The sequence below is a fragment of the Cynocephalus volans genome, chromosome X (genome assembly GCF_027409185.1).
Source record: "Cynocephalus volans isolate mCynVol1 chromosome X, mCynVol1.pri, whole genome shotgun sequence".
In the NCBI taxonomy this organism is placed as follows: Eukaryota; Metazoa; Chordata; class Mammalia; order Dermoptera; family Cynocephalidae; genus Cynocephalus; species Cynocephalus volans.
The window spans coordinates 77,554,031-77,576,797 of NC_084478.1; the positions used below are offsets into that span (position 1 = coordinate 77,554,031).

The 22,767-nt window shown below is 38.9% G+C and overlaps 1 pseudogene; it reads right to left on the reverse strand.

Moving 5' to 3' along the window:
* Window positions 1-21,613: 21,613 nt before the first annotated feature.
* LOC134368734 (5S ribosomal RNA) lies at window positions 21,614-21,748 on the reverse strand (annotated as a pseudogene).
* Between the last annotated feature and the right edge of the window lie 1,019 nt (window positions 21,749-22,767).

The following is a 22,767-nucleotide window of genomic DNA, read 5'->3' on the forward strand; positions in this document are numbered from 1 at the left end:
ACTATAAAAGCAGACAAAATATATGAAAGAATGCATCTCAAGCTATTATGCATAAGGCAAAAAAAGACAGTAACTCCTGAGAGACAGCAAGCAAAAGAAACAGAAGAGATGAGCCCTATAATTGCCCCAGCCTACTGACTGGAGAAAGTTTCCAGAATGCAGCACAGAACAGAGTTACTTAGGCATAGTCTGGTTGTCAACATGAATTGCAGAGATGAAGCCAGAAGGTGAGGAAAGCCAAGACAGCTAGAGTTCATATGGCAGATGACCAGAGAGATGAGAGCGTTGTAAAGAGAGAACTCAAGAAATTTGTAAATCGTTTACCTTAAGTTTTGAGTTGAATGTGTGTATGTGCATGTGTGTGTGTGTGTGTGTGTGTGTGTGTGTGTGTGTGTCTCTGTGTGTGTATCTGTGTGTGTGTAAACTGCCTGAAGTAAGGGAAAGAAATTTCACCTGAAAGGATTACAGGGAGCAGCAACTTTAATTCACAAAGGGCTGGAAATAGTACCTGTTCTTAAATCAAGTTAGAGTAGTAAGAAGGGTTTTGATACAATAATAATCAAAATTAATCTCAGAATAAATGTTTCTCTGCTCCTGCCTAAGAAAATTTAGAACAGAAAACCTGGAAAGTTCAAACTGCTTCCAAGTAACTTATCAGCATCCCAGAATAAATCTCAAGAATATCATTTCAGGAAAAAAATTTAGCACCCAACAAGGTAAAACTTACAATGTCCGACATCCAATATAATATTGCCAGGCATGCAAAGAAGCAGGAAAATAAAACCCGTAATGGGGAGAAACATCAATCAAAACTTACCCAGAAATGATATAAGCAATAGATCAATAGACAAATACATTAAAACAGTTTTCATAACTCTACTTCAAATATTCAAGAATCTAGAGGAAAGATTTAAAACGTTGAGTAGAGACAGAAAAGATATAAAAAAGACTCAAACTAAACTTTTAGACATAAAAGCTACAATGTCTGGGATGAAAGATAAACTGGATGATACCAACAGCAGATTAGACATTGAGGAGTAAAAGAGTAGTAAACTTGAAGACATAGGAATAAAAAATATGCAAAATGAAACACAAAGAAAGAGGAACTGAAAAACATAAACATCTTCAAGTGGCCAGATGTATTATATATAATTGGAGTCCTGGACGGAGGAGAGGATGGAGGGCAGAAAAAAATATTTTAAAAAATTAGTGGCCTAATATTTTCAAATTTGATGAAAACTATAAATCCACACACCCAAAAGTCTTAAGGAGCTCCAAGCATGAGAAATTTAAATAAAAATACACCAAGGCATATCATCATTAAAATTCCTAAAACCAGTGATAAAAAGAAAATCTTAAAAATAATCACAGACACATTATATACAGAGAAATAAAGGTAAGGATGAAAACAGATGTCTCATCAGAAACATGCAAGCCAAACAACAGTAGAGTAACATCTTAATTTTATTGAAAGAAAAAAATGACTACTGAGAATTTTCTACCCAGTGAAAATATTACAAAATGAAGATCAACATAAATGAAAGGAGAAATAAACAATGTGACAGTAGTTGGATACCTCAACACACCCCTTTAAATAATGGATAGAAAAACTAGGCACAAGATCAAAAAGGGAATAGAAGATTTCCACAGAAATAGAAGATTATAGTGTGGTTCCAGCGAACCACACTACAAACCAATTATATTTAACAAACATGTGCAGAACACTCAATCCAACAACCATGCATCTCAAATGCACATGGAACATTCTCCAGAATAAACCATATGCTAGGCTATAAAACAAGCCTCAATAAATTTAAAGGATTGAGATCAAATAAACTACATTCTCCAAAAATTGAATGAAATTAGAACTCAGTAACAGAAAGAAATTTGGGAAATTCAAAAATACATGGAAATTAAACAACACATTCCTAAATAATCAATGGTTCAAAAAACTCACAAGAGAAATTTGACAAATGATTTAACATGAAGAAAACATACCAAAACTTAAGGGATACAGCTAAAGAAGTACTAAGAGGGAAATTTATAGCTATAAATGCCCATATTAAAAAAAAAATCTAAAATCAATGACCTAATTTTCAACATTAAGACACTGGGAAAAGAAGAACAAACTAAATCTTAAGCAAGCAGATGGAAGGAAATAATAAAGATTAATGTGAAAATTAGTAAAATAGAATACATAGAAATATTAGAAAAAATAGAGAAAAACAATAAAAGTACAAGTAAAAGTTGGTTCTTTAACAATCAACAAAATTAACAAAATTTTAGCTAAATTGACAGAGAGAGAAAGAGAAAACTCAAATTACTAAAATCAGGAATGAAAACAGGTACATTATTTCTGACCTTATAGAAATAAAAAGGACTATAAGAGAAAACTATAAACAATTATATGACAAGAAACCAGATAAATTAGATGAAAAGGACAAATTCCTACAGAAACTACTGAAACTGACATAAGACAATTAATAAAATCCAAATAGACCTCTAACAGTTAAGAGGATTGGAGTAGCAATTTTTAAATGTCCCACAAAGAAAACCACAGGCCAAGATGGCTTCACTGGTGAATTTATTTTCGTATTTTTAAAGAAGAATTTTAAAAGAAGAATTAATACCACTCTTTCACATAAATTTTAAAAATTAGAATAGGAAGAATCACTTCAGAACTCATTCTATGAGGACAGTATCACCCTGACATCAAAACCAGACAAAAAAGTCAAGGGAAAAGAAAATTACAGATCAATATCACTGATGAATATAGACACAATAATCTTAAGCAAAATACTAGCAAAACAAATTCAGCAACATATAAAAATGATTATATACCATGACTAAGTGTGACTTATCTAAGGAATGCAAGGTTGGCTTACTAAACATAAAATCAATGTAATACGTGAAATTTATAGAATAATGAACAACAACAAAAAAGATCATCTCAGCAGATGAAGAAAGCACACTTGACAAAATCCAATATGCTTTTATGATACATGCACTCAACAAACTAGGAACAGAAGGGAACTCAGTCAATATGCTAAAAAGTATCTATGAAAATCCCACAAATAACATACTACTTAAGAGTAGAAGACTGAATGCTTTCCCCTAAGATCAAGAATGAGACAAGAACACCATTTTTATTCAATATTGTACTGAAGGTTCTAGCAAAGACAACTGGGCAAAAAACAGAAATAAAAGGCATCCAGAAATAAAAGGAAGAAGTAGAATTATCTCTATTTGCCAAAAACATGATCTTGCATATAAAAAAATCTTAAGGATGGCCAGCCAACAACAACAACAAAAAATGAGTTCAGCAAGCTTGTAGGATACAAATTCAATATACAAAAATCAATTGTATTTGTATGTACATATAATGTGCAATGCAAAAATGAAATTAAAAAATAATCCTATTTAAATAGCTTCAAAAATAATAAGATATTCAGGAATTATTCAAATAAATTAAGGAAGACCTATAAAGTTGAAAGATATCCCATGCTCATGTGTCAGAAGACTTAGTATTGTTAAGATAGCAATACTTCTTAAATTCATCTACAGATTTAATGCAATCCCTGTCAAAATCCTAGCAGAAATGTATTTTCTGATCCTAAAATTCATATGAAAACTCAAGGGACCCAGAATAGCTAAATAACCTTGAAAAGCAGAACAGAGTTGAAGAATTCACACTTACTGATTTTAAAACTTACTACAAAAGTACAATAATCAAGACTGTGTTGTATTGGCATAAGGATAGACATATAGATCAATGGAACAGAACCTTTACTTTAGTGCTCAGTGGATTTCATCAAGGATGCCAAAACAATTCATGGGGAAAACGAGTAGTGTTTTCAACAAATCGTATAGGGATAACCGCATATTCAGCTGGAAAAGCTGAACTTGGATCTGTATATCATATCATACACAAAAATTAACTTAAAATGGATCACAGACCTGAAAGTAAGTGCTAAAACCATAAAATTCTTAAAGTAAAATACAGGAGCATATCTTCATGACCTTGGGTTAGCTATGACACCAAAAATACGAGCAACAAAAGATAAAAGTGAATTGGGCTTCATCAAAATTTATAACTTTTGTTTGTCAATAGATACTATCGAGAAAGTGAGAAGACAGCCCACAGAATGAGACAAAATATTTGCAAAGCATATATCTGATATGGAATATGTATGTATAATATATAAAGAACTCAAAAGTAAAAAGACAAATAATGCAATTAAAAATGGTAAAGGCTTTGAATAAACATTTCTCCAAAGAAGATATATAAATGGCCAATAAGGAAATGAAAAGATGCTCAACATCATCTAACTGTGATATCTAATTGTAAATTTGACTTGCATTAAGGAAATGCAAGTTAAATCCACAATTAGATGTCACTTCACACCTACTAGAATGGCTATAATTAAATATATATATAAAATAACAAGTGTTGGTAAGGGTGTGGAAAAATTGGAGCCCTCACACATTGCTGGTGGAAATGTAACATGTAGCCATTTTGGTAAACAGCAGGCAGTTCCTCAAAAAGTTAAACATAGAGTTATCATATGACCCAGCAATTCCACTTCTAGGTATATACTCAAGAGAAATGAAAACATGTCCACACACAGACTTCCATGCAAAAGTTCATAGCAGCATTACTCATAACAGCCCCCAAATGGAAACAACTGCAATGTCTATGAACTTGTTGAATGGATAAACAAAATCTGGCAAGTCTGTGAAATAGAATATTATTCAACCATAGAAAGGAATAAAATACTACATTTATGCTACAGCATGGATGAAACTTGAGAACATTGTGGTAAGTGAAAGCAGCCCTCATATTGTATGATCTCATTTATATGAAATAACCAGAATAATAAATGTATAGAGACAGTGGTTGCATAGGTGTGGGAGTGGGCAATGTGGAGTTTGGGGGTAAGGGATAAGAGGTGCAAGGTTTCTGATTGAGCTGATAAATATAAAATTGATTGTGGTGGCAGATGCATATATCTGTGAACACATCAAATGTCATTGAATTGTATACTTCAAATGAGTGAATTGTATGGCGTGCAAATTATATTGCAAAAAAGCTGTTAAAAAAACCCTGAAGTTTTAATATATTTTCAAACATCAAACAACTGAAAGAATTTATCACCAGTAGACCCAGGGAGTGGTTGGTTAACAGATACAAATTTACAGGTAGATAGAAAGAACAAGTCCTAGTATTCTATAGTAGTGCTAGGTGTCTATAATTAATAATAATTTATTGTATATTTTCAAGTGGCCACAATAGAAGAGTTCAAGTGTTCTGAACACAAAGAAATGATAAATGTTTGAGGTGATAGGTATGCTAATTATCCTGATTTGATTATCACACATTGTATACATGTATCAAAACATCACTTTGTACTCCATAAATATGTACAATTTAGGTGTCAATTAAAAATAAAAATATTAAAGAAATTCTTCCAAGTGGTAGACAAATGACACCAGTTGGAAATCTGTGTCTATACAAAGGAATGAAGACCACCAGAAAGGGTACCTATGTGTGTGAATATAAAGACTTCTTTCTTGTTATTTAAATCTCTTGAAAAGATAATCAACCATCTTAAGAAAGACAACAATGTATGACAGGGTTTATAACATATGCAAAAGCAAAATATATGACAATAAGGGCACAGAGGCCTAAAGGGATAAATGGGAGCAATGCTGTTACAAGGTTCTCATACTGTAAATGCAGCAATATGTAATAAATCACTTTAAGTAGGAGTGATAAATTACTTGAAGGTAGACTGTGATACATTAAAGATATTTAATATAAACCCTAAAGCAACCACTAAACTAACACAAAAGAGTTATAGCTAATAAGTCAGCAAAAGATAAAAAATAGAATGATAAAAATAATTAGAAAGAAGTCAGAAAGACAAAAAGGGGAGCAAAAATCAGATGGAACAAATATTAAACAAATTGCAAGATGGTATATATAAACCTGATGAAAATAAAACACATCAAAATTTGTAGGATGAGGCTATAACAGTGCTTAGAAGGAAAATTATAGCATTAGATTAAATTCTTATATTAGAAAAGAAGATCTTAAATTGGTAACTTGAGCCTCCAAATTAAGAAAGCAGAGAAGGGCCGACTGCGTGGCGCACTTGGGAGAGTGCGGCGCTGGGAGCGCAGAGCCGTGCAGGTTCGGATCCTACATAGGGATGGCCGGTGTGCTCACTGGCTGAGCGCGGTGCGGGCGACACCAGCCAAGGGTTGCGATCCCCTTACCGGTCACAAAAAGGACAAAAAAAAAAAAAAAAAAAGCGGAGGAAAAAAAAAAATAAAAGAAGCAGAAGAGAATTAAACCAAAAGCCAGAAGGAAGAAAATAATATAGATGACGGGAGAAATGAATGAAATTTTAAACATTAAAAGTATAGAGAAAAATCAATGAAGCTAATGGACTTAGGATGTGCCGTCCCCACCCAAACTCATGCAAAAATCTGATCCCCAATGTGGCAGTGCTGGAAGCTGTTTGAGTCATGGGGGTGGATCCCTCATGAATGGATTAATGCTCTTCCTAGATGGGGAGATTAATGAGTGAGTTCTTGCTCTATTAGTTCACGCAAGAGCTGGTTGTTTAAAAGACCCTGGCACCTCCTGTCTCTCTCTCTCTCTCTCCCTCCCTCCCTCCCTCCCTCCCTCTTTCTCTCTCTGTCTGTTTCTCTCTCTGTCTCTCTCTCACTTCCTCTTGCCTTGTGATCTGCTTGTACCTGCTGGCTGCCTGCTGCTTTCCACCATGAGCAGAAGCAGCCTGAGGCCCGTGCCAGATGCAGCTGTTCCAGAATTGTAAGCCAAATAAACCTCTTTCCTTTATAAATTACCCAGTCTCATGTATTTCTGTTATAGCAACACAAATGGACTAAGACAGAAGCCAAAAGGTGGTTCCTTGAAAAGATCAATACAATTGATAAATTTCAAGCGAGTCTGACCAAGAAAAAAAAAATGATAGAAGACAAATTACCAACATCAGAAATGAAAGAGATCTCTACTTGTTGCACAGACATTAAAAGGATAATAAGGGATTACTGCAAACAATTCTATACTTATAATTAAACAAATTAGATGAAATGGACCAATTCTTTAAAAGACATCATCTATCAAAAATCAATCAAGAATAGATAACCTAAATAGTCCTATGTCTATTAAAGAAATTGAATTTGCAGTTTAAAAAGCTTCTGAAAAAGAAACATCCAGGCCTAGATAGTTTCACTGGTGAATTCTATCAAATAGTTAAGAAAAATTAGTATCAATTCTGCACACTATCTTCCAGAAAGTAGAATGGAACTACACACTTCCTTCTAGAAAATAGAAGACTACACACTTCCCGTCTCATTCAATGAGGCCAGCATTCCCTAACACTAAAACCAAAGACATTACAAAAAAATAAAACTACAGACCAAGATTTTTTCTGAATATACACATAAAAATTCTGAATAAAATACTATCAAATCAAATTCAGTAATATATACCAAGGATAACACATAGCAACCAAGTGGGGGTCATCCTAGGATAGCAAGACTGGTTCAACATTCGAAAACAAATCAGTGTAATTTACCATTTTATCATACTAAATAAGAAAAACCATGTTATCACCTCAATTGATGTTGAAAAAAATTTCAAAATTCAACATCCATTCCTGATAAAAACTCTCAGCAAACTAAAAATAGGTGAACCTTCTTAACCTAATAAAAAACATCTGTGAAAATCTACAACTAATATTATACTTAATTAGAGTAAGAACAAAGCAAGAATGTCCTCTCTCACCACTCCTATTCAAGGTCATACTGAAAGTCCTATCGTGCAAAAAAGACAAGAAAAAGAAATAAGAGGCATCTAGATTGAAAAAGAAAACAATTAAGTTATCCCTGTTCACAGATAATATGATTGTTCATGCAGAGAATCCCAACAAATCCACAAATACTCCTAGAACTCATAAATGAGTTTACCAAAATTGTAGGATAAAAGATCAACATACAAAGCCAATGTGCCAGCAATGAACAGCTAGAATTTAAAATTTTTAAAAATATTATTTACAATAGCACTGAAAATAAAATGAAATGCGTAGGCAGAAATTAACAAAATATGTATATATTTTGCTGAAAACTACAAAATATTGATGAAAGAAATCAAAGATCTAGATAAATAGAGGGGCTGGCCAGTTAGCTCGCTTGATTACAGCACAGTGCTGATAATACCAAGGCCAAGGGTTGGGATCCCCATACCAGCCAGCTGCCAAGTAAACAAACAAACAAACAAACAAATGCATAAATAGAAAGATATACAGTACTCTATACATGGTTTGGAAGCCTCAACACTGTTAAGATGTCAATCCTCCCCAAGGTGATTTATAAGTTGATTGTTATTCCCCTCAAAATCCCAGCAGGATTCTTTCATAGGTATAGACAAGCCATCGTAATACCAAAAAACAAACAAAACAAAATGAAAAATCCATCAATTCCTTGGTATCATCAACTATTTCATCAGCATTCAAATTATCCAGATTGTCTCAAAATTATTTTTAACTGCTGCTTTTTTGAATCAGTATCTAAATAAAATCCATACATTACAATTGATTTATATATGTCTTAAATCCATTTTAGCAATAGGCTTTCTCTCTCTGTCTCTCTCTCTCTCCTCATTGAACATGGTCTATTATCTGTATTACCTGTAAACTGGTAGCTAGACCTAAAGCAGGGATTGGCAGACTACAGCCTACAGGCAAAATCCTAATTTCAGACAGTTTTTGTACTGCTCCTGAGTTAAGAATGGTTTCTGCATTTTTAAAGGCTGTAAAAAATCAAAACAAGGGCCGAGCCCGTGGCGCACTCGGTAGCGTGCTGCGCTAGCAGCGCGGTGACGCTCCCGCCACGGGTTCGGATCCTATATAGGAATGGCCGGTGCACTCACTGGCTGAGTGCCGGTCACGAAAAAGACAAAAAAAAAAAAAAAAATCAAAACAAAAACATAAAAGAAAGATGAATATGCAACAGAGACAGTGGGTGATTTGCTTAACTGAAAATATTTACTATCTGGCCTTTTACAGAAACATTTGTCAACCTCTGATTTAGAGGATTGATTCTCTGATAGTTTTAAACACGTTTTTACATAGTCATTGTTCTGATGAGGTTTTCTAAATCCTCTTCGGTCAATTTTGATCATTTATTTTTTCTCAGAACCAGTCCATCTCCTTGACATTTTCAAACTTGTTTGCATAGATTTGTACATAGTACTCTCATGTAAATTAAAAATAAAAATCACTTCTCCATTGTTACTCTTGGCCTAAATTTTAATCCCACCTTTACAACCAACAAAATTTCTTACCTCTTTTGAGTCTCTTTTTCTTATGAAATAGGAATAATAATAAAACCTACCTCTTACATTTTTTGTGAGGATCAGATGCAATAATGTATGTAAAATTAGTTTGTAAAACAGTAGAGCCCATGCAAATGTTAGTTATTATTTTTAATCTGCTAGATGACTTTAATAAAGTCATTTCATTTATGTGAACTTTTCATTTTCACCTTAAAATGTTATCCTTGGGTGGGAAGATACAGGATGGGACCTTGTACATAAGTGAAAGGGTTAGCCTTAGACAGTACAGTTGTGAGGAGCAAAGGCAGAGAATGTAGTTACAGATGCTAACGAATGGGTAGATGTGGTGGTAGCAGTCTGTAGAGGGTATCTTTTGATTGCTTTTATTTTCTTAGTGAAGTAGAAGGCAAAGTTGTCATCTGAAATTCAGGACTGGAGAAGAAATGTTGAAGTTTTGAGAAGAAAGAAAGTGTGGAGGGTTAGAAATCTTGATTCTCATTTAATTTTAGAATGGGTTTTTAGGTAACTGCATGTGTAGGGCAAAAGCCCTTGGGTAGGAGACCACAGTCTACAGATAGTGTGGCAAATGCCCATTTAGTCAATTCTAATTAAATAATGTTGATTCTCATTTGATTTTTAGAATAAGGTTTTTAGGTAAATACACACATGGGGGAAAAGCCCTCGGGTAGGAGGTCACAGCCTATAGCCAGGGGGCGACAGCCCATCTAATCAACTCTAATCACTGCTTAGGTATGGGATTGTATACTTTAATGATTTTAGAGCTAGCAGTGGTTGTCATACCCACCCTGTTAAGAGATCTTAAGAATTGCTGAAGGGAAAGATGTGAAAAAAATGTTTGAAAGAGGCAAGCTGACTGTTGGTGGAAACTTTAGAAATAATTATACTTAGATTTTATCATAAGAATGTAACTTTTGCTTAAAGAGAGGCTATGCTTTAGATAATGAGCCATCTTGACCAACTTAGCTTTTCACTAATTGCACTTTGGAATGTCACATTGTTAGTTTTACTGATGTTACTAGTTTGCACTGTTTAAGTTATACTTAGCCATAGATAACTTTTGTAACACTGCCCATGTCCTTGTATCCTTTTGTAATGACTGAATCAACTGAATTTTCTTGTGAAACTTCCTTGTTTTTTCAGTAAAAAACAGAAGCTAACTTTGAATCAAGGCTGCACCCAGTTTTCTCCTCCTAACAGAGGAGTTGCTGAGGTGCAGTCCCTTTGGGCCTCTCATGGCATTCATGGTGCTTTGAGTAATCCTCTTTTCATCTCCGTTACACAGTGGAAAGTGTAACAGAAAGTATGATATAATCTTTTAGGTGAATGGGCAAGTGAGTGGACTTAGGAAATATGTGTAATCACCGGGCAACATTAAGGGACTATGAAGCTTTGTGGCCAGTTAAATGAGACCAGTCAGGGCCGAGCCCATGGCGCACTCGGGAGAGTGCGGCGCTGGGAGCACGGCGACTCTCCCGCCGCGGGTTCGGATCCTATATGGGAATGGTCGGTGCACTCATTGGCTGAGTGCCGGTCACGAAAAAGACAAAAAAATAAATAAAAAATAAATAAATGAGACCAGTCAGTGAAGTTGTATGTCTTACTCTGATCACATTTAGCTGACTACATGGGCACCAAGTATATAGACTGCTAGGTTTAACCAGGGTTGGATTTTTGCCAAATGAGTACAATACAGCAAAAGAGAGCTAAGAGAGTTGAAAGTGTTACAAAGCAGTGCTTGCAGTGACTGCCAATGGAGTTCAAGCTGAATAAAGAGGGGAAAAGAGGACATAAAGTTGATGAGGGACAGTAAAACTTTGGTAGATCAATGGGTTGCAGATCCCAACAGGATCAAAGTATGTATAGAAGAAGTGAGGTAGTCTTGTTTCTTTCCCTGAGCTTTAATCACTTGACTTTTCTTAGACCTCATCTCACATACATTCAAGTGATGTGCTTTTCTGAGAATTCTCACAGAAACAGGGGTAGAAAATAAAGTGGAGGGCTGGAATGAAGAATTAACTCTATTTTATGTTCGCATTCAAGTAGCTCAGATATTAGTGAATCATATGTTGACCTAAGAAACTGAGGCCAAATGCATATAGCAAGGATTTATGGAGCCAATATGATGATTACAACTGGAGAGACACATAAGTCAGGGTGTCCTGGAAAATGCATTCTGAAAAAGACTAGCAAAGCTCAGCATTTTATAATCACAAGAAGGGGGAAGGATCAAAGGAGAGAGAGAGAGGACAGCCCCAGGCTTTCTATTGGTTGTACATGATGTATAGATTTGGGATTGTTGCTAGGTTACAAGAAGCATTTAAAATTATTTTATGGCTTTCTGGAGCCATCCTGTCTGCTTGAAAGAAAAAAATGGTTCTATGATAATGTTTCCCAAGACAGGTGGATATAATTACTGACTTATCCCATATCTTCCAAGGCACTATAATTTAGCTGACTTCATCAGAGAAGTTTTTTGGTTATCAATATACTCATCCTAAGAAACTGCAAGGTCTAAGAAAATCAGTGGCCTCTGCCTCACTTTGTAATGCTCACTCACACCATTCTTTTTTCCCAACCTTATTATAGAGGAAAACTTCTTTAAAATGATTCCTGTATTGCATTTTCATATTAAAGTTTACTTAAAACAAAGTATGGAAAGAGATGCTATTCCATATTCCTCAGAGTATCCTTCCTTTTCTATCCTTTCTCCTTTCCTTATTCACATTTTCCTTCTTGAGAAAGAGATATGAGGAGGGGTGGGAAGTAGGAGTGCGTAGTACAACAGACACATTGCTCTTTGCTCTGTGTGTAATTTTAATGGCAATCTAATTGCATAGGTTTTGTATGCTTTTCAAAATTGCACTTTTCAGATGAATTTATTCAGAACAAACATTTACCATTCTATTTTTTTTTTTTTAGTTCTTTTTGTCAATTGAGCCAAGAAATTCTTCCACTGTAGCCCTATGTCCCTTTATTTCCTAGTTACAAAAGGGGAGGGCATTGCTGCTAAGAAGCAAGTGCAGGGTAAATGCTGGACTATTCACCCTTCGTCATGCAAACCAGAGTTCCTCCTCCCCCCTAGGAGACTACCCCTGGCTAAGGTAGTTACCCAAGGAAAGGCACATCCCCTTTAAGAACAAACAGAAGGCTGGAGGGAGCAAAGACCCTAAGTAAATGAACTAGCACTCTGGCACCAAAAGAGGAGTAAGTAGATTGATTTATCTACTCAGCCAGATCTCCCACATGCTCTGAGTTATGTGGGCTAGGTGAGGGTCTGCACATAAGCCTGAAAATGATTTACACCCCTACTCTGATCTCTTCACTATATAACTGTTTTATGTACTCTGTGGTGTCATGGTTATCTGACTGATCTGCTGCCGTCAGTGTCTCTTGAAAGTCTAATAAGCCAATGTCTCTACCTGTTGCACCACTGGGTGAGTTCTTTGAAATAGGCAAACACTACGTGAGTGCCCTTGCAGATCTGGGGCTTCCACATTACAATTGGTGTAGTGGGCAGTATATTCCAGAGCAACTCCCCTCCCCATTGAAGCAGCCATGAGAGAGATGGAGGGGACAGGAGGAATGTTGCAGAGCGAAACACCTGGGTAAGTCACTGGTTCTATGTGGTCTGATATTGCCAGCTTGGTAGATAGCTGGGACTGCTGCATGAGTATGGGGATGCCCCCAAAACACTGGCAGGACTGCTGGAGGTGCTGAAGACAGTTGAGGAAAGAAGAGGTATTCAGAAGGAAAAAGAATACAAGGCTATGGCTGCTGCAGCTGCATGGTCACTCTTCTGTGGGCTCAGGTGAGTGACTGAGAAGAAAATTAAGTCATGGAGCCAAGGACAAAGGTTAAAGGAAGAAATAAGGTTAGATAGAGAGGCTTGTTTAACTCAGGTTGACAGCAAGGATATGATAGCATGTCAGATGGATTGAGCCACTGATTGGCTGCATGATTTGGCAGGTCATTTTGTGAAAATAAAAGGAAAACAGCTGCTATGGGCTGAAGCAGCACTGAAAGGCAAAAGAGGAGGAAAGACATCAGAAAGAACCAGAAAACATCTAGAAAACAGCTGTGGATGGACCTAACTAAGGCAGGGGTCGATTACAAAAAATAGATAAGCAGCCAGATGCGACACTGCTTAAATTGTGGCATCAATTGCCCAAAGTGAAATGAGTCCAGTGTTTGCTGGAAAAGTGGCTTGAGGCACAGCTGATAAGGGAATACACTCCATTAGGAGAAGTGCAGGCAGAGCCAAAGCTGAAGGAATTCATGAAGTCACCCACTATGGGGGGGGGGTGCTCTTTAACTAACCCCAAGTGGAGCCAAGTGCTACTCCAGAGGAAGAAGAAACAGACTTCATGTTCCCTTGGTCTCAAGCCTAGGGGTGAGGCCAAAGGATGGAAGAAATGTGAGCTGTCTCTGTCACCTGGAGGTCCCATGTTGAGCTCACTATACACTGGTTTTCACAGAACATACAGAAGGTGATTATCTTGGTAAATATGGGATCTGAATGTACATTGATATATAGAAATCCACCAAAATTTGAGGGGATGGTTACTGCTATAAATGGGTATGGTGGGCATCCATTGAAGTAAGAAAGGTGAAGTTAACTTTAAGGATTGGCTGGCTCCTCCCCAAGGAACATGCTGTGTATATCTCCCCAATCAGGGAATATATACTCGGGATTGATATACTGCAAAGTTTGTGTTTGCATATTAGTGTGGGGGTGTTTTGCCTATGAAGTAGGGTTGTGAAAGAGGTACAGAGAGGTAAAGCACAGCACGCCCCAGTGAAACTGCTGCCACCCCAGAGAATAGTGGTAACTAAGCAATATCGGTTGCCAGGGGGTCACAAGGAAATTGGTGAAACTATACTGGAATTAGCCAAGGTGAAAATAAGGCACCCAGCCCATAGTTCATATAACTTCCCCGTGTGGCCCATCCATAAACCAAATGGCAGCTGGAGAATGACTGTGGCCTATAGGGAACTAAATAAGGTAATTCCTCCTTTACATGTGGCTGTACCTAATACTACTGATATTGTGGTTTTGCCGATGGGCTACCATGATTACGATTGTGGAGATATACACATCATGTTCCTTGCATAGCCCTACCATCTGCCATGGAATGGTAGCGGAAGACTTGGAAAGATGGACGGTGCCTCCATCATGAGACTACTCCATTATATTGAAGACATTATGTTAACCTCTGATTCTCTTACAGATTTGGAGGAGGCTACACCATCCCTTATTGCCCACCTACAGAGGAGGGGATAGGCTACAAAGCAAAACAAAGTCCAGGGACATGGATTATCTGTCAAATTCTTAGGTGTTATTTGGTCAGTTAAGACAAAAGTAATGCCCTCCATGGTGATAGACAAGATTCAGGCATATCCTAGGCCAACTACTGTTAGACAATTACAGGAATTTCTGGGATTGTTAGGATACTGGAGGGTGTCCATCCCCCATTTAGCTCAAATAGTGAGGCCCCTATATAAGTGAGTAACAAAGGCAGCACAATGAGATTGGACTTCTGAGTGCCAAGCTGCTGTCAGTTCTGCAAAAGCAGCAGCAAGGGGCATGCAAGCATTGAGCATTCTAAATCCAGTACTATCCTGTGAATTGTACATAAATATTTCCCAGGAGGGCTATGCTTGGGGGTTATGGACTTGGAAAGGATCAGAGGCCCAATATAGCCCTATAAAACAACAAGTAAATGCTGTTTATCGAGCATTGCTAGCCACAGAACTGGTCACTTGACAGGCAGCTGTGACAGTGAGGACTGCATTACCAATTGCTGGATGGATTCGTGACATCTTCATGTGACCTCACAGTTCCAGTGCTCAGATGACTATGATAACCAAGTGGTGAGCCCTCTTAAAACAATGCAGCAAGTTATCCACAGCGCACTTGAACCATGAACTACAGCAGTTATTGGGGCCCATCACATTTGTGGACCCAGATGATGTGGCCACTGAACTCATAGTACTAACTCCCTTGCCTATTAAGGAAGGTGTGCCGCCAGTGCCAGAGGAGGCTTGGTATACTGATGGCTCCTGTCAAGAGCACTCCCCTTGATGGAAAGCCATCGCATACCAACCATCAACTGATACCATCTAGATGGATGGTCGCACCAAGCAAAACAGCCAATGGGCTGAACTGTGAGCAGTATAGATGGTGATAGCCAAAGAGAAAGTTCTGTAATGACAATTGGGCAGTTTTTAAGGGTCTCATGTTGTGGCTGCCCCAATGAACAAAACAGGACTTGTTAATCATGAATAAGCTCCTGTGGGGTCAGGACATGTGGCAAGATATATATGCTATTAACCAACATAAATCAGTGACTGTGTACCATGTGCCTGTGCACAACCCATTGGGAAGCCCAGGCAATGAAAAGGCCAATGCCCTCATCTGTGTGAGATGGCTGGAAGAAGCCCCCATGGAAGGTACGGCTGCCTGGTTACACAAGAAAGTGAAGCATGCTGGACAAAAGACACTATGGGAAGTGGCCAAAGCCTGGGGGCTACTGATACGGTATACTGACATTGTCAGAACTGTCTTGTCTGTGCAGAATGACATCCATGTAAGCTTCCCCAAGAGATGGGATAGGTGCATAGGGGAGATGGACCCCTGAATTATTGGCAAATAAATTATATAGGGCCACTCCCCTTATCAGAAAGGCCTTGTTATGCATTAACCTGTGTAGACACCTGTACAGGTATTATGCAAGCTTACCCCAGCAAACAGGCCACCCAGAGAACAACAATCAGAGGACTGGCACAGCTCATGGCCGCCAATGGGACCCCTGAAGTCACTGAGAGTGATCAAGGCACCCATTTCACCAGACGACAGGTACAACAATGGGCCGATGCCCATGACATCACTTGGAAGTTTCATTTTCCCAGTAATCCAACTGGAGCAGGCCTCATCAAAACATGCAATGGGATGCTTAAGGAGGCTTGAAGACAGAACAGCACACCCTACAGGGGTGGACAACGAGGTTTGCAGAAGTCCTAGGACATTGAATGAGAGGCCCAGATCTGGATGCCCCTCCCCTTTGACACATTGATGCAGCCTTAGGCAGCAGCTATTCCACTGCAAATTAAAGCTCTAGAGGCTTCACTAAGACCTCAGTGAGGAAGCAAAAATAACTTGTTGCAGCCCCTCAAGATAAAGTAACTGGAGTGAGTCCACTCCATTGGCCCTGGGAAATTTAAACCTGAACCACGTTGGTGCTCCCTGCTGTCTCCCTGGGATGACGGAATAGAAAGGGGGTTAGAGATCTTTCCATCAGTGATAGGAAGATGGTCAAATGTCGTGAGATGTCACACCCCACAGACCAAATTATACTGAAAGGGACTATTATTATTTCCCTATGGAGTTTTTGGGTCCTTCCCCATCTTTCTGTAATAGATAAAGCAGTCCTGGATCTGATAGAGCTTGGTGTGCTAAGCTGGGGAAGCCCCCCTACCTTTGTGTAACTATATTTTCTCAAGATAAAACTATCATTAGTGTGTTACCTGATAAACAAGACTTACTGCTTTTAGTACCTGTTAAACATCTTTCTTATCATCCCTAGTATGACCACAGAGAACACCTATCTTCAATGGGCTACAACCCTGGCCGAATACATAATAGATCAGCCTGCTAGGTCTGCTCAGAGTTCCTGCTATCTGCCACACTACCACATTGGTTCTGCCATGGACAATGCAATTGGTAAATCATACTAAATGGATGTGGCTGTCAGTATGGAAAAAACAGAAAATGACTAATCTCACCCAGCACATGATAGGTTATGACGAAACTAAGAAAGAGTTATTTTCATTAATTAGAGAATAGCTTAACCAAACCTGTCCTATCCTGAGGTATTCAGTGTGGGATGGGGTGAGCTGGCTGACTGCAGTGCAGATACAATTCAAAGCCCCAGCCCCATTCTGCATAGAAACGTTGGATGGGACAGATAATGAAACCATGTGAGAAGTGGAATGGAACCCCAAAGAGTTATGTGTGAATACTACCACCCTCACAGATGCTGAGCAGTGGGGATGGCAAAATCACTCCGTATAAGCAGGAGCACATCCCTTGCCTTGGGGTACCCTCTGGGCTTGTGGAACATAAGAATGGCCGTACCTCCCATACAACTGGGCAGGAAGATGTACATGAGGGTGGTTCTATATTCCTGGGAAAGTGCTCATGACCCTTCCCCATTTGCCTAGCAACTGGGAAGCCTCTTCTGCAAGGCATCAAGTTAGACACACTCTAGGCATCAAGTTACTCCACCCTAGGGGACATGCGGAAGATTAATGTGACGTGAAGACTGTGAAGACTGTGAGGGTGGAATAGTTGTATGTAGGAGTGGAATGTAGGGTAAATGCTGGAAATAGACCTATTCCCCCCTCCCTGTGCATATCAGAGTTCCCCCTACCACCCAGGAGACTACCCCTGGCCAAGGAAGTTATGTAAGGAAAGGTACATCCCCAAACAGAAGGCTGAAGGGAGCAGGGAAACTAAGTAGATGAAATAGCACTCTGGTGCCAAAGAGTAGCGAGTGGATTAACTTATCTGTTCAGCCAGATCCTGCATGTTGAGTTATGTGAACTGGGTGAGGATCTGTATGTAAGCCTGAAAATTATTTATTCACTGATCTATTCACTATATAACTGTCGTATGTACTCCATGGTGGCAAGGATATCTGACTGACCATCAGTGTCTCTCGTAAGTCTAATAAACCAGTGTCTCTACCTGTTGGGCCTGTGGGTGAGTTCTTCAGAATAGGCAAACACTATGCAAGTGCCCCCACAGATTTGGGGCTCCCACATTACAGCAAGATAGCGAAGGAGCAGAAAAAGAAGCAGAAGGAACAACCAAAGGAATTAGGGGAAGGGACACCTGCCCTTGGCGAGCTAGATGCTAACACTCACCATTCAGTTTATCTGAGTTCCATTCCACTCCTCAGCTTCCCTCAGCCTCTTGTCCTGACTTTGCTGACAGAATAGCTTTATGTCACCTTCCAACTGTCTGAGCCCAAGGCTTCCCATCTCAATACCCCATTCATGGGCCTTGCTCTCTCTGTCCCATCACTGGAAACGTGGGTTTGTTTTCTCTTACTTAAAAAGAAAAACATTCTAACAGATATGGAACTCTTAACTTTGTATTTTATATACTTATATGTTCTTAATTTTTACAACAAACATGTATTTCTATTGTAAATATTGATAGCTAACATTTAACTCATTTAGTGATCATAATTCTATAAAGTAGGCATTATTATTATCATCATTTTACAATGATGAAACTGAGGCACAGAGAGGTTTAGTAACTTGACACCGCATAATTTACTAATGATGGAGTTGAGTTTCTAAGTAGAAAAATCACAAACTGTTTTTTCACTCTCTCACATCAAAATCAACACAGACCAAGCAAGTAATCAGTTCTGCGGGGGACACCAGCAGGTTGTCTTCCAATTGAATTCAATTCTGACACTACCTGTAGATAGCATCAGATCACACAAGTTGAGGACCCTGCCCAACAAAACTGCCCACAACTTCCAATGCCAATTGCAAGACCCATGTTATTTTGCTTGTGCTTCTAACTGACCAGCTATAAATTGGAGTTCCCACAACCCCTCCTTAGGTTTGATTAATCTGTTACAGTGGCTCACAGAACTCAGGGAAACACTTATGTTTACCATTTTGTTATCAAGGATATTACAAAGGATACAAATGAAGAGATACCTGATAGATCTCGGACATGGCCAGCGCCATCTTTGACGCGGTCACATCACCTTGGATATGACTGATGTCATCATGGATGCGACTGGTGCCATATTGAGTACAAAATGGCCGCTAGTCTTTTACCCTACCTCCTGGTTTCTTCAAAATAAAGAAAAACCTCTACCTCCTGGTTTCCCAGACAAAGGACCCTTCTCCTCCCACCTAGAGATACCTCCCATCTTGATTACATCACCCCTACCCACCACACCTGCACCAATAGTCGACCTGATCCCACACACTAGCACTCCCTCCCCTTCCCCGCCTGAGTTTTTCACACCCACAAACCCATATAAGTGTATGTACTCCTCCCAGCCGCCTGCCCCACCATTTTGAGCGCAACCCGGTAGGTTTTTCCTCCTTTAATAAAGCCTGAACATTACCTGGTGTTTTGGCTCGTTTTCTTTCAATGCCTAGGGTGAGGTATTGGGTAAGGAGTGCAGAGCTTCAGTGCCCTCCCTGGGTGCACCACCCTCCAAGAACCTCCATATGTTCAGCTATCCAGAAGCTCTCCTAACACAGTCCTTTTGGGTTTTTACGGAGGCTTCTTTATGTAGGCATGCTTGATTAAATCATTGGTCATTGGTGATCAATTTAACTTCAGTCTCTGCCCTCCCTGGAAGTTGGGGGTGGGGCTGAAAGTCCCAACCCTCTAATCCTGACTTGGTCTTTCCTGTAACCAACCCCCATCTTGGAGCTACTTAGAAGCTGCCAGGCTTGAGTCAATTCATTAGCATACAAAAAGACACAACATTTTGAAGAGTCCAAGGATTTGAGGAGTTGTATGACTGGAAACTGAAATGAAGACCAAGTATATTTCACAGTACCACAGTTTCAAACCCAGATATTTTGTCTTTGTGTGCTTATCCACTACACTAAGCTTCTTCTCTTTTTGTAAACATAAATATAAAAAGTAAAGAAAAAGTGAAAGCAAAATTGCTTCCTTGACCCTCCTCCTGCCACAACTATTTTTCTGATGACTATCACCTCGAGTTTAGACTAGGCATCAGACACCTTTTATGCCCTGCCTCACATTTTCTCAGCCCACCATTCCGTAAGCAGGTTGAACCTGACCGTACTGGCTTCCTTTGTGCTGTATCTCACTTTCTGCTGTAGGGCTTCTCGCCTGTGGGAATCTGTTCAGCTGCTCTGAAGTTTGCACAAAGTGAGGATGTGCAAGGGAGTTAACACTTCAGGTAGGGACCCCTGACCAATGGGATATGGGAGCTGTAGAGAAACATCCCCGTCTTCTGTTTCTCCAGTGGACAATTCTGAATTGCATGCTACATGACTCCTCAGTGGGATTGAACCCCAGTTGCTCAGGTAGAGAAGCATACCCTTCTAATGACTCTCCCTCCTTTTCTGCTTCACTCTTCCCAGCTCCCCACTCCTGTTGCGTGGGATCACTTCCCAACATCAGCATGTACATGAAAGTCTTTTTCTCTAGCTCTGCTTTCTGGAGGAAATTCAGAAATAGACAAACTATTACTGCAGTAAGACATATTCAGCTTTTTCTTTTAGCACTTTACTACATTCTCATACATTTTCTCATTAAAACCTCCAAAAATTCCTTTGAATTAAGTTGGGATTGATACTATATCCTTATTTTTAATAAATATATTCTTATTTTTTGACAGTAATATATGATGATTGTTTTTTAAAAAATTACACAGAACGTGAAAGGGCGTCCTTAGCACATGGGCTTTTGTCCTTATCTTTGTCTTCTCTTGGTTGTAAGATAGTTGTATTGTTGCGCCTCCAGACATTATGTCTGAATTCAAGAAAAGACTGAGAGAAGGAGTAAGCCATGCAAGCTGAATCTGTCTCCTCTATGCAATATAGTAAAGCTTTCCAAGATACCTCCCTGCATAACTTCTGTTTTGTTCTCATTAGCCAGAACTGGATCACATGGTCATCCCTGTTGGCAAAAGAAGCTGGGAAATTGAACAGAGGCATTGCCATGATTGACTTGAATTAATCATGATTCATTGCTTGGGCCTGTACATGTTGCCACACTGAATAAAAGTGGAGTTCTGTTAAGAAGAATAAGGAGGACAGGATATTGATTGGAAAATTAAATTCGCATGTGTACATTAATCCTTATATTTACATAAATAGTATTTTTTTCATTTAATATATCATAGACATCTTTAAATGTCAATATACCAAGACCTATCTTATCCTTTTGAAACAATGCATTCTGAAGTGTACTAATGTATACAACTGCATCACGGGAGCCCCAAATCTGACAGGGCATTCGTGTAGTGTTTGCCTATTCCAAAGAGCTCACCCAGGTCAACAGGTAGAGACAACAGTTTATTAGACTTATGGGAGGTGCTGACAGCGGCCAGTCAGCTAGAAATCCACACTGCCATGGGGTACATACAACAGTTACATAGTGAACAGATCAAAGTAGAGGTGTAAGTCATTTGCATGTTTATGCGCCCCTCACTCAGCTCACACAACCCAAAGTGCACAGGAGATCAGGCTGAGTAGATGTCTCCCATCCAAGTACTAACCAGGCCCGACCCTGCTTAGCTTCCGAGATCAGACGAGATCGGGCGCGTTCAGGGTGGTATGGCCGTAGACAGGCTGAGTAGATGTCAATCCACGTGCTGCTCTCCTGGCATCAGAACACTTTCACACCAGTGTGCCAGTTTACTTAGGGTCCTTGCTTCCTCCAGTCTTCTGTTTGTATTAAAGGAGACATTTATATTAAAGGAGATGTGCCTTTCCTTGGGTAACTACCTTGGCCAGGGGTAGTTTCCTGGGGGGGCAGAACTCTGTAATGTATGGGGAGGGGGGATAAGTCTATGTCCAGCATTTACCTTACGCCAACCCTTCACTTTGAAATATAGAGAAAAACAAGCTAGGTAATGGTGATGGATCAATGGATTGATGGATGGATAGATGAATACAGATGTGATAAAGTAGAAACTGCCAAATGTGAATTGTGGAATCAAGGTGGTGTGTATATGGATGTTCACTGTACTATTCTTTCGTATTTTACTCTACTATTCTTTCATCTCTTCTATATATTTGAATATTTTCATAGTAAAATGTTGTAGAAAGTGTTAATGAAATTGAATAACTATGCATATAAATGTATACATATAAAAAATAAATTGGAAAATGATCCCCTTTGCTATAAAATTAGAATTGACACGTTAAGTTTGTAAATGTAATTTTACGGATTAAAAAAGCAAATGTCAACTGTTCTACTGAAAGTGTCCATGGTTTGAAAGAGAATAATTAATATGGGTATACACAATTATAAATGTTGCTGGATATACTTGTAATTGAAAAATTATCATAGCAATTCCTACTCTGTTCATGTCCTTTACATCCTTTTACCTGTAGCCGTACTTTGGAGTTTTGTGGATTGCCTATCCCAAAATACAGAGCACTCTACTTTATCCCATACCTATCTCCTACATTGTTTGTTAAACAGGGAACAGGTATTTATAGCCGGAAAGGGGCCCCCAAGTAATCTGAATACTGACTGCATCCACAGCTGCTTTACAAATTAACCTTCTCCTAGCCCAGTGACAAAGCAATCTTGAGTCAGAAGCACTGAGAAAGCCCAGGGATGAGGTACACAGTAGAGG